The sequence below is a fragment of the Balaenoptera physalus genome (assembly GCF_965194825.1).
Source record: "Balaenoptera physalus genome assembly, contig: HAP1_SCAFFOLD_752, whole genome shotgun sequence".
NCBI lineage: Eukaryota > Metazoa > Chordata > Mammalia > Artiodactyla > Balaenopteridae > Balaenoptera > Balaenoptera physalus.
In genome coordinates, this window is record NW_028126017.1 from 342614 (window position 1) to 359122 (window position 16509).

A 16509-nucleotide genomic window follows, 5' to 3' on the forward strand; every position below is an offset into this window, starting at 1 on the left:
GTGGCAAATAAGGATGCTGTCTGGAGCCTTTTGAAGGCCCTCATAGGTGAATCAAAGCACAGGCCTTAAGAACTGTGGAGCAAGGCCCTTCCATCATTTTGGTAACTAGTCTCCTTTTGAGAAACAAGAGGTCTGCTACTGAACTTTGTAGAGACTGAACACTTAACCTTGGGCCATCAAGTTACCATGTGACCTGAGCTGCCCATCATGAACTAAGTGGAATCTTAACCACCAAGCCATAACAGAGGACATGCACAGCAGCACTCCATCGTCAAATGGATATGGTATATATGTGATCAGGCCAGAGCAGGTCTTGAAGGCACAAGTAAGTTCCATGAAGAAGTAGCTCAAAGGCCCACAGTCCTCACTTCTGCTACACTACCTTTTCTCTCCCAGCCTGCACCTATGACGTCAAGGGGACTTCCCTACTATTAATTGACGGAGGGAGACTCAGGCAGGCCTGGTTTACAAATGGTTCGGCACAATATGCAGGCACTACCCAAAAGTGGATAGCTACTGCCCTCAGCCCCTCTCTGAGACATCTCTGAAGGACAGTGGTGAAGAGAAATCCTCCCAGTGGGCAGAACTTGAGGCCATGCACCTGGCTGAGGGAGAAACACTTGGAAGGAGAAATGGTCAGACACGCTGGGTGGTCAGGAATTGAAAAAAGCATGACTGGAAAGTTGGTCATAAAGAAAAGTGGGGAAGAGGTATGTGAACAGATTTCTCTGAATAGTTGAAAAACATGAAGATATTTGTGTCTCATGTGAATGCTCATCATCAAAGGGTGATCTCAGCAGAGGAGGATTTTAATTATCAAGTAGATAGGATGACCTGTTCTGTGGAGACCAGTCAGCCTCTTTCCCCAGCCAACGCTGTCATTGCCCAATGGGCTCATCAACAAAGTGGCCATGGTGACAGGGACGCAGGTTACGCATGGGCTCAGCAATATCGACTTCCACTCATCAAGGCTGACCTGGCTACAGCCACTACTGAATTCCCAATCAAAAAGAATCAACCAGCAGCAGAGACCAACAGTGGGCCCTCAATATGGTGTTATTCCCCGGGTGATCAGCCAGCTAGTCAGTGGCAGACTGATGACACTGGACAGCTTTCATTGTTCAAGGGGCAGGATTTTGTTCTTATTGGAATAGACATTTGCTCTGGGTACAGATTTGCCTTTCCTGCATACGTCACTTCTGCGTAACTACCATCCATGATCTTACAGAATGACTTATCATTGTCATGGGATTCTGCAAGCATTGCTCAAGATCCAGGAATACATTTCACAGCAGATGAAGTGAGGCAATGGGCCCTTGGAATTCACTAGTCTTACCTGAAGCAGCAGGCTTGATAGAATGGTGGAATGGCCTTCTGAAGACTCAGTTACAGGGCTGGCTATGTGACAATACCTCTGCTTGTCCCAGGGCAAGGTTCTCCAGAGGGTTGTATATGCTCTGAATTGGAGTCCAATATATGGTCCTCTTTCTTCCATAGCCAGCATTCTCGGGTCCAGGAATTTTAAGGGACAAAAATGAGAATAGTTATTTTCAACTCTTCAGTATTATCCCTAGTGACCCACTATCCAATTTTTGCTTTTTGTTCCTGTGACCTTATGCTCTGCTGTTCTTAGTTCCAAAGGGGAAAATGCTTCTACCAGGAGACACAGCAATGATTCCAAAGAACTGGGAGTTAAGACTAACACCCAGCTACCTTGGGCTCCTCATGCCTCTGAATCAACAGAAAAAGAAGGAAAGTAAAGTGTTTGTTGATACAAGGATACTACTTGCGGACTACTCTTCCACACGGAAGTAAGGAAAAGTGTATCTGGATATAGTAGATCGCTTAAGGCATCCCTTAGTATTACCATGTTCTTTGATTAAGCTCAGTGGAAAACTGCAACAACCCAGTCTAGGCAGGGCTACTAATGACCCAGACTATTCAAGAAGGAAGGATTTGGTCACCCACCAGGGAAGAACCACGATCTGCTGAGGTGCTTGCTGAAGATAGAAAGAATACAGAATGGGTATAAGAAAGTAGTTACAAAGACCAGCTATAACTGACCACTTACAGAAACGAGGACTGTAATTGTCATGAGTACACCATTTTTTTTTGCTATGAATATATTTGTGTTAAGTGTGTATTTGTTTTTTCTCTCTCATATTCCCTTATTATGTAACATGAGTTGTATTGATTTTATATCATAATATGTAAGTACTCTTAATTTTACATTATAGTACTTTAAGTTATATCACAAGGATTTACCTCCTCTTCTGGGGATAGAGTTAGTGTATTTTGATTGGACTCAGAATTGTTGTATCATATTAAGTGGAATTAAGACCTTGTTATTGTCTTATTTGGGGATTAAGTAAGATTTGAGGAGCTGCATATGGGTGTCATGTTGACACAGGGTCGACTTGTGATGATTAGTTTCATGTGTCAACTTAACTGGCTATGGGGGACCCAGATTAAAAATTATTTCTGGGTATATTTTGTGAGGGAATTTCCAGGTGAAATTAGCATTGAAATTGGTGGACTCAGTAAAGTTGATTGCCCCCCCCCCAATGTGGGTGGACATCATCCAGTCTGTTGAGGGCTTGAATAGAACAAGAGCTGGGGGAAGGAAGAATTTGCCCCTTTTTCCTGCCTCATGGTGTGAGGTGAGATATTTCATCTTCTCCTGACCTCAGACTGGAATTTATATCACCACCTCCCCTGGTTCTCAGGCCATTGGACTAGGATTGAATTATATCACTAGCTTTCTGGGGTCTCCAGTTTACAGATGGCAGACTGTGCGATTTCTCAGCTTCCATTATCATAAGAGCTAATTCCCTGTTACAAACACATGCATGTATTCTATAGGTTCTGCTTCTTTGGAGAATTCTGACTAATACAACATGTATCCACCATTGTAATATCACACAGAATACTTTTACTGACCTAAGAATCCCCTGTGTTCCACCTATTCAACCTACTCTTCCCTTCCTCCTCCCAAACCCCCAACAACCACTGATCTTTTTATGGTCTCCATAGCTTTGCCTTCTAAAATATCATATAGTTAAGAATTATACAGTACGTAGCCCTTTCAGATTGGTTTATTTCACCTAGTAATATGCATTTAAGTTCCTCCATGTCTTTTCATGGGTAGTTTATTTCCTTTTATTGCTGAATAATATTCCATTGTATGAATGTGGAACAGGTTTTTGTTTGTTTGTTTGTTTTTAATCCATCCATCTATGGAAGGGCACCTTGGTTGCCTCTAATTTTTGGCAATTATGAACAAAGCTGCCACAATCATTCATGTGCAGGCTTTTGTATGGATGTAAATTTTCAGCTCTTTGGGGTATATACCAAAGAGCTTGATTGCTGCATTTTATGGTAAATGTATATTTACTCTTTTATTAAACTGCCAAACTGTCTTCCAAAGAGTCGGTACCATTTTGCATTCCCTACAGCAATCATGAGAGTTCCTATTGCTCTGCATCCTCACCAGCATTTGGTGTTGTCAGTGTTCTGAATTTTTGTCCTCTTCATAGCTGCATAGTGGTTTCTCATTGTTGTTTTAATTTGCAGTTCTCCAAACACATAAGGTGTTGAGCATCTTTTCATATGCCTATTTGATATTTTATATCTTCTTTACTGAGGTGTCAGTTTAGGTTTTTTGTCCACTTTTAATCAGGTTGTCCTCTTTTTTTAGTGGTAAGCAGTAAATGTTCTTTGTATATTTTCATACCAATCCTTTATCTGATTTGTCTTTTACAAATTTTTTCTCCCCATCTATGACTTGACTTCCCATTCTCTTGATACTCATATCTTTTTAAAGTTTTTTTTCTTTTCTTTGTGTGTTTGTTTTGAATAATGTATATTGCTTTTTGTTCAGTTAACTAATTCTTTTCTGCAATGTCTAATCTACTGTTAATTCTATCCAATGTACTTTTAATCTCAGCTATTTTAGTTTTAATCTCTAAAACTTTGATTTGCTTTTTTAAAAATACCTTCCTTTACATGTCCAATCCCTCCTGTAGCTTCTTGAAAATATGAAATATAATTATAATATCTACTTTAGTTTTGTTGTCTACTAATGCTTTAATTTTTCTATTTCTGGGTCAGTTTTAATTAGGTTTTTTTTCCCTTCATTGTGGTTCGATATTCCTGCTTCTTGATATACCTGGTAATTTTTTTATTGGATGACAGTCACTGTAGATTTTCCTTTTCTGGTGCTAAATATTTTAGTATTTCTGTACATATTCTTGAACTTTGTTCTGGGATGCAGTTAAATTACTTAAAAATAATTTTATCCTTCTGAGTCTTGCTTTTAAGCTTTTTAGGTGGAACCCAAGTAATGTTTAGACCATGTTAAGTTTTTCCCCACATTTCAGGATTGAAAACTATTCTGAATACTCATGTATTAAACAGTTTTCCATTCTAGCTGGGAAGACCAGGCTTTCTTTTTTTTTTTTCCCTTTGTGAGTGTTAAGAACTTGTTCCTTCTGATACATCCAGGTGGTTCTTTCCCTGCCATGAGTAGTGTTCTTACATGCATATGCCCATCTGTACTCATAGGCCTCTGTAATCTAGTTTCCATTCACCTATCCTGCTTCTCATCCCTTCATTCACTCTTCCACATTCACAGTGGGGCTTGTTTAATTTCTAGAACAAGCCTGGCTCTTTGCACACAATTTTTATTGCTTCTGCTTAGAATGTGCTTCCTCAGCCTGGCTTGACTGGCTCCAAAATGGCATTCAACTCTGAACAGGAATATCACCTTTTCTTATGCAAGTAAGGTTCCCCAATTTTCTCTCTAACACTGTTTCTTGCCTTCAAATCATTTTGAGATTCAAAAAAACTTGTTCATGTGTTTTTTAAAATTTTGCTTTCCTAGCTATCTTACCCAGGAGTAGATAACTACATGGGGACAGAAACTCTAGAAAAGAGATAATTTAATGATGAGCTTTCTTTATTCGTCATATTTTATACTGTTAGAAGAATGAGGCTAGCAACTGAATTCTGTCCCCCCAAAATTCATATATTCAAGCTCTATCAAAGTGATGGTATTTGGAGATGAGGCCTTTGGCAGGTAATTAGATTAAATGATGTCATGAGGATTAGGCTCTATTAGTGCCCCTGTAAGAGGAAACCAGAGAGTTTTTTCTGTCTCTCTCCACCATGTGAGGACACAGTGAAAAGACAGTTGTCTGCAAGCCAGGAAGAGAGCCCTCACCAGGCACTGAATTGGCCAGTACCGTGACCTTAGACTTCCAAGCCTCTAGAACTGTGAGTTGTTAAAGTCACCAAGCCTATAGTATTATGTTATGGCAGCTTGAGCTATAAGAGTACTAAATGGAAGAGACATGGAGGAACCCTAAACACATATTGCTAAATGAAAGAGGCCAAACTGAAATGGATACATACTGTATGATTTCAGCTATATGACATCCTGGAAAAGGTAGGGCACTTAAACTATTCTGTATGATACTGTAATGGTCAATGCTTGTCATACATTCGTCCAAACCCATAGGATATGCAACAGAGTAAACTGTAATGTAAACTATGGATATTAGTTAATAGGAATGTATGAACTTTGGCTCATCAATTGTAAAAAATGCCCCACACTAATGCAAGACGTTAATAATAGGGGAAACTTTGGTTTGGGGAATAGATGTGAGGGGGTGTATGGGAACTCTATACTCTGCTCAAATTCTCTTTCAACTTAAAACTACTCTAAATATAGGCTACCAATTTATTTAAACAAAATAAATCTAAGTTGCCTCATCATATTGTGAGGTTATTACCATCTTACAGTTTTTCTATTTGACCTACTTCTTTAATGTTCATTTCTATCTTCTTTTATCCTTGTAAAAAATATATCAAATGTTTTGTACTATTTCACCTCCCAGCCTATTATCTTTTTAGTTATATGTCTTTCACAAACTTTCATTGGAAACTACATTAGATATCCTTGACTTATTACACTCTATGCCCATTACTATTTTCACCACCTCCCTAGTAATGCTTGAACCTTGGCTATGACCCATTGTCACCTCTGGACAAATAGTTTCTGCTCTATTTTCTGTCTTCTGTCCTTCTGGGCCACGTCTATCTACCATCATTACCCAAAGAACTGACTTTACAGATTCTATATGCCAGTGTGTAAGACTTGCAGTGTTTTAAGAAGTATCCCAACTTCATGATGATGATTTGGGGTCATTACCGAAGCACTCAGGATCATACACACTATCTTAAGGTAGTTTTATAGGACAACGCACATTGGTATTTTCCTCCTATTAACAGACTAGGAAACTGTGGGTTGATCTGCAGATATTTTGATTAAGAAAGCAGGATATGAACTCTGCTTCTTTGCTGGGGTACTTGGCACTGCTCCTTCTCTTGCTGGGACATATTTTGCGCCTTTACAGCCTGGCATCTAGGCGTCCTGATCAGATTAATGTTTGGCTTCATTGGATACGTTGACCAGTCTGATTGATATTCTGGTACATACAGGGTACTTGGTCATGGTTGCTCACCTCTGAACCTCAGCTTCATCACCTGCAAAGTGCAACTAATAGCACATCCGCTTTGTGGGGTTTTTATGGATTTGGCAAGCGTCATAGTGCCTGGCACGTGCTAGAGACTCAGATGATGCAGTAATTACCCAAATTTGCATTTTCAGTGGATCCTTCCCACCTGGAGAAGGTGACTCACGGCCTTGGGGGAGGAAGAGCAGGACAAACAGCAAGGGCAGCAAGGGCCAAGGCAAGGAGGTGAGAACTGACATGCAAGGGGGCCTCATGCTGGTATCACCAGAGGGCCCAGAGTGAGCCAGGATGTGGGGAGAGACTGGCCGGTCAGTAAGACCAGGCCAAGAAGGGCCGTGTGAGGGGGCTTATCTTTTACCTTGTGGTAGAGGCCATCCAAAGGAGAAAGTGGAAGATGGGTAGGTATAGACTTCTCCCTTAGGAATTGTCCTCGGGGTCTGTTTATCTCTTGGCAGGGTCCATTCAATGAGTTGGCCCCTCCAGCACATTCTAGAGAGGACTGGCCATGTCTGACCCTCTGGAGATACAGCCCTGACCTCCTGGCCACCTCACTGAGGAGAGGGCTCATGGGGGAATGGGAATCAGCCTCACTCTGCATCTGTCCACCAGTCCTGCACCCTGGACTCCAGGACCACTCACTTGCAAGAGACACATCCAGCTGCCAGAGGAAGTGACATTTCCTGACTCATCTGGCTAAGAATGAGCAGAGTATTGCTGACCATTCCAGGGGAGTAGCTGCCACAGAAGATCAGGATGGGTACAAGCCATGGAAGATCAGAAGGAACAAAGGTCAGTCCACGTGGGAGTTCACATGGGCGCCTCACAGTCACCAACATGCCCTCGAGTTTCCCTTCCAGCCCAACACACACTCCACCTGCCCACAGTCGCCTGTGCCACCATCACACAGCCCCACAGAGCTCCAAACATCCTCAAACACACAAACTCCCTACCTATAAGCAGATGCCTGTGTGCCCAGAACCCTCCTGCTCCAGTATACATGCACTACAAACCCCAATAAAATCACAGCCACAGTCTTGAATACAAAAACACACCCCCAACGGCCCCCGATAATCAAACACCTAAATCCTCATATCCCACAAAAATCCACCCAACCCCATATAACCCCCCAATGCAAACACACAAACCCTTCAACAACAGCCAAATACATTCAAACCAAACTCACATACTTCTTAATATAAGACACAACCCCCCAAATCCAAATATAACACATACAGTCCCCCCACAGCTGTGAACATCCACGTATGTACAATGCCTCAGAAGCTGAGACAAACACAAAATACCATCAGAGAGACACAATGTTTCCAACCTTCTCCTAAATACTCCCCCCACAACACATGATGAACTCACACCCCCAATACAAACATACACCCATCTCCCTCTTGAGATACTATAAACAGCCTCTGTCACATCCCCTGATTATACACACACAGCTAGCAACCCCAATTTACACTGACAACCCCAGTCTCTGCAAATTCCTCCACACCAAAAATACACTCCCTAAACTCTTACCCTACAGGATGAGCATATGTTTAACCCCTATACTCTGAATACACACAGATCCAACACACAAAACATTAAAATGCATACCCCTACCTCTTCTCAAATGCCTGCACACACAGCCTCAAAACACCCAGAACCAGCCCCACCACCCAGCCGCACCATGCTACACTAACCGTACACTCATAAAGGCACTCAGGCCCCTCATCTCTCCCCAGATCACACATACACAGTCTCTACACAGCTTTACTATTACCCCAAACCGTCCTATACGGCAAACATACATCCATGAGCTCCCCACACAGCCCTAACCCATGACAGAGGCAGCTCTACCAGGGGCATCATGGCACCCCGAGCGGGCAAATGCCGCTGAGGTAAGTGCCTCCTATGTTGCTGCAATTCTTGCTGCTGTTGCAAATCATCCCTTGACCCCACCGAGGCTGACTGGGACACCCTAAACGGGAAGTGGCAGCATATGAGTCAGGGAAGAGGAAAACTCCCTTCCAGGTATTCCCTGTCACCATCCATTGCACCAAAACATCGGATGACCAGCATGAACAAGAAACAGAGACATGTAACTATACCATGATAGAAATGCAAATTTTTCTAGAAAAAATTTGTCCAAGGGAAGGGGGAGAACTGTGTTCCCCCTAATTATAAAGCCATGCTGTTACAATTCAAAGAAACGTCAGATACAGTACAACAGGCATTGGACTGCATCCATGTTGTAGCTAGATATGAGAAAGATAATTTTTCTGAAGCGCCAAATCTCGCTTGCCCCTAAAGGCATATGGGCCCCGCTGCCCCATCGGCCAGGAACCCAACAGAGGACCCTTAAGGGATATAGGGGCTTCTGGGGCCCTTACTGGTCTCCACCAAGGGGTGGTGCTTCACACAGCTCCACCCTTCATGGGATGACTAACAGACCTCCCTGTATTGGCAGCTCTGGAGATCGGGGTCCCTAATGACGTAACCCTGGGACAGCCCAAGCACAAGGTAGAAATTTTTGCTCAGGCGTTACAGACTCTTTAGCAGAATGGAGTGATGGGCAGCTGTCACCTCCCCGAATCCTGTACCCTGACCTCTGCCAAGGCCTCTGCCTTAGGGACCTGACAGATCCCTGGAGCGTGGCCCTCCTCTGGGACAACTGCCCATATACTTCTCTAATTATCCTTGGGACACACATAAACAACTTGTCTTATGGCTCTCATTGACAACTGGAGCTCAAATTACAGTGCTTCCTGGGAAACCCTTCAATTATAAGCAAGGGCCACACGTTAGATTACAACGCATAATAGTCAGTGGAGTGGAAAGCATTCAACTTCCATTGAATGTCACTACTGAAACAATCTTTATTAAAATCGTTTAGTGGTGGTAGCCCCTTTGGCCCTACCCTTTCCCGTTACAGCTATGGATGCCCTGATGTACCGCAACGCCATTTGGAACAAACCCAAATCCCTGGTCTTCCTGGTGGAAGCTGAATATTGGGAGCCCATAAGACTGCCACCTAAGACAGCAAATATCCCCCAATAACATGTATGACAGGGGGCTGTGGGATTGCAGCCCAAAATTCAAAATTTATGACAAGAAGAAGTCATTAAACACACCATTTCTCCTTTTCAATTCCCCCATTTGGCTGCTATTAAAGCCTGCTCTTAATGAGTGGTGCCTTATAAGCAACTACTGAAATAGCAATGCTGATCCCCACTATTAAGGCTCCCATTTCCAACACTGTCCAGTTAATTAAGGATATCCAAAGGGCTCCAGGGAATTACTTTGCTGTGACAATCTAGCTATTATGTTCTATTCAGTACCAGTTATTGAGGAGTCCCAGCTGCAGTCTACTTTTACTGCAGAAGGCACCCAGTGTGTTTTAACCTGTCTGCCTACTGGCTATCTTAACAGCCCAGCTATTGCCCACAGTCTTTGCTGGCAAGACCTGGTGTCCCCTTGCACCGTCTGGCACTATACTGATGTTCTAATCCAGAGCCCCTCAGGACATTGGTGCACGAGGCCCTAACATGGTTGGTGACCCATCTATAACATACAGCTGGGCTGCTGCCCCACAGAAAATTCAAGGGCTCTCCACAACTATTACATTTCTGGGCATTAACTGATCCTCTAAAAGCCAGGAAATTCCTCTTGCAGCTAAACCTCAGCTGTTAACTATTCAGCCCCCCAACACACTATAGCAAGCCCAACTCGTCTTACTTAGGTCTCTTCACACTCCGGAGGCAACAAATACCACACTTGTCCATCATTCGTAGACCCATTTATGCAGCCACGTACAAACCCTCCATATTTTACTGGCGAAGAGCTAAACAATAAGCTTTATAGCAGGCACAAAGGTCAATTAGTCAAGCCCTCCCACTGGTTCCCCCTGGCTGCTCCTTCTGGGCTGAGAATGGACTATGAGTCCCTTTGGACTAACACAGCTCCTCCTAGCTGCCTGTGGGCTTCTGGACCAGCCGGCTGCTCCCTACACCACTACACCCCCTCAGAACCGATTTGGGAACTGGTTCGTTGGTTTTGGTCTTGGTTTGGTGTGCACTGATGCCAGAGTTTGCTTGCGTATTTTGCGTTTTGGTGTACACAATGGGAAATACTCCATCTACCCTGAAGGAGAGCCCTTTGGGGCCTATATTAGATAAATGGGTGAAACGTAGCCCTGAGCCTATGACTAAGAAACACATGATATACTATTGTAATAGGGTGCGGACCCAAAATATAGGATCAGAAGGGCGGTAGCCCCTGAATGGCTCACTCAACTTTTATAGGATCTCGCAGTTACAAGTGTTTTGCAAAACAGCAAGCTGAACCGGCAGTTGTTCCAACTGCCCACTCTCCCCCCATGCCGCCATCATATTCACCACCTCCTGTTTCCCCTACCCACGGGGATCAAATAGAAGTTTCTGTGTTAACCCCCAGAGCACAGGAGCCGGATTTAGTATCACCATCTAAGACTCCACAGGCCACCCAATTTGGACCGGGAGCCACTTCCACAGCAGGGCAATTTCCCTTGTGCTGACAACCTATAAGAGGCCTGGCGACGCCCTTGGACTTGAGGCGTCCGATTCTAATTTCCCCACAGGAGCCCCAGGGAACTTTGACAGTGGGGAACGAGTTGATTGACTCTCCAATAGATACCACTCCCCAAACCCTCCCTGTTTATCTTAAGAGGCTTGTAAATATTAAACAAAGGGGAAACAAAGTCATCCTAGGAAAAACTTGCCTGTATCTTTGAGATGCAAACATCCTTTCTGGTCTTCTCCGGAACCCTCATCTCTGCCATCTTTTAAAAATGCATCTTTTTAAAAGAGGGTAAAGTAATTTAGAAGTTGACTTATCAAGGATAAATAAAAAACCTAAGTGTCTTTTCTGTAAAAATTCAGCCATCTAGACAAGTGAGTTTGATTTTTTCCATCTGTCAGAAACCTAATTTGAATCCAACCTCTTTTTGTAAACTGATGGGTTTCACGTGGCTGTACCTGACTCCCTGCTGAAATTTGGAAATGACAACTATGACGTCTCTGTATGTTTGTGTCCTCGTATGTGTCTTTGTCTTTGGATAACATTGCTGAGGTTGATTTGTGGATGAACTCTATTTAATTGGCTTAAAGAAAAGTGAGCACTTACAAACCAAACTATTCTAAATACAAGGGAAGTTGAGCTAAATGAGCTTCAGGTTCATGTGAACTGGGAAATATTCAGTATTAATTAAGACCTGGTACTAACGTTCGTTTGTTGATCTAATTAATATAGACATGCTGTTAGAGTCATCAACATTAAGTATAATACTTTTATTGTGCCTAGGTTTAATATAAGCTAAATAAAATCTTGTTATATCTATTGCAAATTTGTCAGCAAGGAAATAACTTGATGTGAAGAAGCTTTTAAGGAAAGAAAATGCAAATGAAATAAGAGCTTTAGGTGAACTTTTAAAAATACTTATCTTGGCCTTCCCTGGTGGTGCAGTGGTTGAGAATCTGCCTGCCAATGCAGGGGACACGGGTTCGAGCCCTGGTCTGGGAAGATCCCACATGCCGCGGAGCGACTAGACCCGTGCGCCACACCTACTGAGCCTGCGCGTCTGGAGCCTGTGCTCCGCAACAAGAGAGGCCGAGACAGTGAGAGGCCCGCGCACCGCGATGAAGAGTGGCCCCCACTCGCCGCAAATAGAGAAAGCCTTTGCACAGAAACGAAGACCCAACACAGCCAAAAATAATAAATAAAAATTAAAAAAAAAAAAAACTTATCTTTTAGGAAGGTCTATCTAAAATTAGTCTCTCCAGCTATTTGACCACTTGAAAGTCAGAATTGTGCTAAAATAAGTGACAGAAGGTTTATGGAAAGTGGACCCTGAAAAAAAGAGTTCTGTACGTGGTCAGGATTGACTAAGTTTAAAATAAGTTTAATTGAGTCAATAAATTTTAAAAGTAAGATGGTGCAAAACTTGAATTTCGCTTTTCTCTCTGTTAAGAAGACAAGGTTTCTTAAGATTTTGGCCTGCCTTTGATACCAGATTTTAAGTTTTTCTACCTTTTAAGAGATCTGTTCTGTACTTGCCTTTGAAATCTTTTATTGTTACTTTGGCTAACTGAATAACTATTGTTTCACAGTGACATGTGATCCTATCTGACTGTTTTAAACCCTTTTCTTATTTTTCGGACAAAACTTCCCAAATCAAATTATAATGAAGTTCCTTGGAGCTCTAGCTAACTTTGGGGTGCTTCAAAGGGCCCCTGAAACATCCCAAAGAGAGATATTAACTAATTCGGTTGACTTGGTATGTTGAATTACACGGGAAGTGTTGTGAAATAAGCAATAAATCTTCTTAGGTTACATTGTATGCCAAATGATACAGGTATTCTATAGATTATATGGAGTTCCTAAAATTTGGTATGTCCTGGTAAAATGTTACCAGTCAGAATTCTCTTTATTATCGGAAAGTGTTGCATGTCACCGCAGTAACCACGTTACTTTGTCAATTGCATCGTAATCAGATTTAAACGTGCCTTCTCTGTTTCTTTTCAAGTAGCCAAATGTATGTCTCAGCCCACTCATCTTTGTAAAAATAGACATAGAAGTCTTTCAAATGCTGTTTTAGCAGGAAGTTACTGATGTGTATGTGCCGTTTACAGTGATTCTGTATATACTCCCCAGCTTCAAAAACACTTAGAACTGCTGCTGTGGTTTCTGGAAGTCAGTTGTTGGTTCCTCAATTACACCTGTGCAGCTCGGGTCTGAGTTCTTAAAGAATAGTTAACTTTTAAAGGAGTTTCTTTATCAAAAGAGCAGTTTGATTATATCCATGGTTTTTGCTGGGTTAACATTGGCTTCAGTTAAATCGATTCAATTATAAAGTAAGTATAACTATGGTGAAGAAGCTTGTCTCATTTTAAAATGCTGAATCACATTTTATTTCTTGAATTAATGCGATAGAAACGTCAAAATTCCGGACCACTGGAATATGCCAACTTTTTTGTTTTGGGGTTGTGTGTATAGTTTTTGTTGTGCTGATTTGTTTGCTTGTTTTTTAAAGAAACTGAAACTGCTATGTCTGCTATTGGAAAAAAATGCTTTGTTTTGCTCTGAAGATTCTGAAATTATTCAGGCATATCGTGGTTCATAGATTACAAGGAATAATGCTAGTTAAATGCCAATGAACTATTTTTACTCTTTTTATACGAAATGTACAAATTTCCGGGGGGGGGGGGTGATGGTGGCAGCGGTGCCTCTTAACTACCTTATGTAAAACACTTGAACATTTTCATCAATATTGCCATCATCTGTTTAATACTCCCAGTATATTTTCTCAACGTGTTTACCTAAAGTTGTATGGAATGACATAATAAGCAATAAAATCTGAATTACACCCCCCCCCCAAAAAAAAGTGCCTTTTAAGTCTTTCGTCATTGTACACAGTTATGGTTTCACTCTGATGCTTTTGCAAAAATGCTTCCTCTTCAAGAAGATTTATAGAAGGGACCTTCGGATAAATACAAGTTTCTGGTTTTCAGACCATAAAGGTGAACTGGGTAAGATCTTGAAGAATTCTAATGGGAAAACTGATGGCTTCATAAAGCTGTTAACAAAAACGATTAGTTGCACATAACTGGGTAAACTGGTGACTATGGTTATAATTTTTATGGTTTCCATCTGAAAAATGACTGTTTTAAATCTGTGTTTTCCAGGTGTAAGCAAAACTCTCCCCTTAAACTAATTATGACTTACAGTAATTTGTTAAATTATACCCTTGTAAGCAGAATTGAAACATTTATCTTTTTCTCTCTACCTGGTTGATCCTGCCAGTAGCGTATGCTTGTCTCAAAGATTAAGCCGTGCATGTCTAAGTATGCACTGCTGGTACACTGAAACAGCGGATGGCTCACTAACTCAGTTATGGTACCTCTGGTCGCTCGCTATTGCAATTGGATTACAAGTAGTTATACTGATCATTGTTCTTTGTTTCCAGATTGTTTGCTCTTTGTGTCTCCCTGCTGCACTGTGTCTTTGTTAACGTTACTAGCTGCATTACTTACTTATATCCTGTCTATTTTATAAGATTGGTGTCTCTTACAGTACCCAGTATGTAACCAGGCCTCCAACAATACTTCTATGGCTAAACATCTTGAGGAAATAGATCACATTTATAACATAAAATAATTGTAATAGTGTGATTCTAGGTATGGGAGGAAGCAACAAGGGAAAATGTCTCCTGGGTCATAATTAGATAGAGGATCCAGAGGATCTTTAATTATCAATAGGGCCTAGTCCAAAAACTAGCACCTGGAGTGGCATATCAAGAATTCTCCCCTGACCTGGGATGAGCCTCCCAGCACCATGGGACAAAATTTGATCCTGAAGTGTCTCCCAAATATTGGTCAAAATCCTGACCAAGAGGAGAGGATCTGAGAAATGGAATATTGCCTGACACATCAGTCATTAGCGATTGCAGCCCTCCAACGTGAGCCGGTGAGCCCTGACGAAACTCAGGATATGAGAATATAGGATACAGGCCCCGGGTAGCTGAGGTACATATCAAATGAATGATTTCAGTGAGCCCAGACTCTTGCATCTTCCCATACATAGAAAACTGCTAAATTCCTTACCTTGAGGTGCTGCTTCCCAGGCTTGAAGCTCTCAAAATTTCCGTCAAATAGATCGTAACTCTCAACTTTTAGGCTGAGAATATATTTTTAAGGCTACAGGTGTAAAGGAGACACTTTCCAGAGAGGAACAAAAAAAAAAAAACAACGTTTGGAACACTGGCACCGATGGTGGACACTCCCGGAAAGTTCCATCTGACGAAGCAATTAGAAGGGCCGTCACCCCTTTTTCCACAAGACTGTGGAATGGACATTGACAGTAGGGAACTGGAACAGGGAGGAGCCAAATCTGACTACACGTTGGATCTGTTTCTTTGACTTTAACCTTTGCCTTCCGCTGCTTTTGTTCACTAAAAGGATACTGTCTGTACATAATGGCCTGCCTCGGGGAACCCTGTTCCTCTGCCTGAATGTTAAACCAAAGTGCCTTTGTTCAGGGAAACATACGGACTCTGTCCACCTGTGGATGGCTGCAATTAAGAAGAAATTAACACATCCCCTCCCTGAGGCTGGCCATTCCAGGGGATATTCGCAAAACTTATGGCCCTTTTACTTTACCTCCTCATCTCCTCCCCATCTCTGTGCTATAAAACAAACTGGCATCCAAACCCCGATAAGATGGTTATTTTGAGACTTTAGTCCGCCGTCTTCTCGGTCTGCTGGCTTTCCGAATAAAGTCATATTCCTTGCCTCAACACCTCATCTCCGACTTATTGGCCTGTCGTGCGGCAAGCACAGCAAGCTTGGACTTGGTAACATCTTTACTCAGGACACGGTGTCACAAAATGGGACATTGTTTTCTGTTTGTTTTGTTTTTGTGTTTGTTTTTGTTTTGGGCTGCGCCACGTGGCTTGTGGGATCTTAGTTCCTCGACCAGAGATCGAACCCACGCTCCCTGCAGTAGAAGCTCGGAGTCCTAAGCAATGGCCTACCAGGGAATTCCCATGGGACACTGTTACCTTGCAGTCATGGTCCTCACCTTTGTGAGACAGAGGTAGTAGTGTAGCAGGATTGAGAACGTTGTAAAGTTTAAGATAAGGATTAGGTGCTGAAAGCAGGATTTCACAGGAAGTGAATCTAGTGACACTTGCAGTGAAACGTTGTCAATTCAGAGTTAAGAAGACTGTGGACAATGTGTGGAGTTTGCAAATAAACTTCATTTTCTAGAGTCAAATCTGCCAAGGCTTCCACTAAATTTGCAGTTATGGCTATAACCTTAAGACAACTGAGATAGGCATAAGCAACTGACTCAAGTTGCATGCTATAATAGGCAAAAGGCCTATGTTTACTACCATGCTCACATAGTTCCGCGGGGCCTGATTATGCCATTCATGCACAAATCAAGT

General features: G+C 42.2%; 1 protein-coding gene across 13 annotated transcripts in view; it reads right to left on the bottom strand.

Moving 5' to 3' along the window:
• The window catches only part of LOC309653649 (V-type proton ATPase subunit B-like), a 248640-nt gene that overhangs the window by 223304 nt on the left and 8827 nt on the right, over positions 1–16509 (bottom strand). For 5 of the 13 annotated variants that reach the window (XR_014259325.1, XR_014259329.1, XR_014259331.1 and 2 more), the window contains exon 3: positions 1337–1505. The exons of the other annotated variants lie outside the window; for them this stretch is intronic. The gene's annotated coding sequence lies outside the window, so the exon portion shown is untranslated. The remainder of the gene's footprint in view (positions 1–1336; positions 1506–16509) is intronic. 13 annotated transcript variants of the gene reach the window in all.